Source organism: Bison bison, unplaced genomic scaffold (genome assembly GCF_000754665.1).
Source record: "Bison bison bison isolate TAMUID 2011002044 unplaced genomic scaffold, Bison_UMD1.0 scf7180017864215, whole genome shotgun sequence".
Taxonomy (NCBI): domain Eukaryota; kingdom Metazoa; phylum Chordata; class Mammalia; order Artiodactyla; family Bovidae; genus Bison; species Bison bison.
In genome coordinates, this window is record NW_011494787.1 from 12,184,883 (window position 1) to 12,186,107 (window position 1,225).

At 46.4% G+C, this 1,225-nt stretch overlaps 1 long non-coding RNA gene across 1 annotated transcript in view; it reads right to left on the bottom strand.

Moving 5' to 3' along the window:
• The window catches only part of LOC104992493, a 7,004-nt gene that overhangs the window by 4,962 nt on the left and 817 nt on the right, over positions 1-1,225 (bottom strand). The window contains exon 2 of the long non-coding RNA XR_825710.1: positions 228-265. This is a non-coding gene — a long non-coding RNA (uncharacterized LOC104992493). The remainder of the gene's footprint in view (positions 1-227; positions 266-1,225) is intronic.

The window sequence follows — 1,225 nt, forward strand, 5'->3', positions numbered from 1 at the left end:
TTTGGACTCCTTTTCCCTATTCTACCTACCTAACACTCCCCCCTCAAGAGATGGGAGGCCCAATTCTTTGGGAATAGGGGCGTCGAGGTCTTTCTGGCTACTTCCTGCTGAACTGGGACGGCGAGGGGTATTGGGCCTCCCCCCTCTTGCTAGTCTCAAGCCTCAGAGTCCTTATAGTGGAGTCCAAGGGCGTGTGATATTTTCCGTGGTCAGATGTAGTTTTATACCTTTGTTGAACTGGCGCTGCATGTTGTAGCTGGTTGACCTGGGCAGAGACAAAACAGGTTAGACAATTGACAGTACATGGAATAATCATAGGCATCATCCATATAGCATAACAAGGACTAGTAGGGTCATTGGTCAATTTTAAATTCACATCTCCAGGATGGCTCAAGTCCCTCCTTGTTCAGAAGATCTATCTCCTGTCTGTCTTGGAGTACAGTCTCTGTCAAGCTGTGTTGGCTCCTTAGAGTTATCCTGAGAAATCTTATCCCCAGAAACCAGATTTTGGGGGTGTTCATTAGAATGGCACTCATTGGTAGTTCTGAATAAGTATCTGAGATCTCCCAGGGGCCCACAGGTGTATCGAGTGTCCTCTTCTGTTTTCTTCCACAGCTTGACTCGTAAGTAGTGAATCCAGGAGTCATGTCCTGGTACCTTGACTGCTGTGGGGATAGAAAGTATTACAAGGTAGGGGCCCTTCCATGTGGGCTGGAGTTGAGCCTTTGGGGACCCATCTTTCCAGACTTTAATTAGCAGTTGAGTCCCTGGAGCATATAATGGTGACTCTTTAGAATCTTTTGGGTCCTGGTTCATACCCCACAAGCGTATATCCTGTTGGAATTGCCCAATGGCCATGGTATAAGACTGGAGGGTCTGAACCTCTGGATCTAGGAAGAGGTCATTGACATAAACAAAAGGTCTCCCATATAGCATCTCATAAGGACTAAGACCAACTTGTTCCTTAGGGGCAATGCGGGTGCGGAGGAGAGCTATTGGTAAAGCCTCCTTCCATCCAAGGGAGGTCTCCTGGGTTATCTTTTTTATCGCTGATTTTAATAATTGATTGGCTCTTTCTACTTTTCCTGAAGATTGAGGCCTCCAGGCACAATGGAGATAATAAGTAATGCCCAATGCTTTCGAGACCCCTTGGGTGACCTTAGAAGTAAATGATGTCCCATTGTCACTTTGTAATGACCTGGGCAGACCAAATCTTGGAATGATT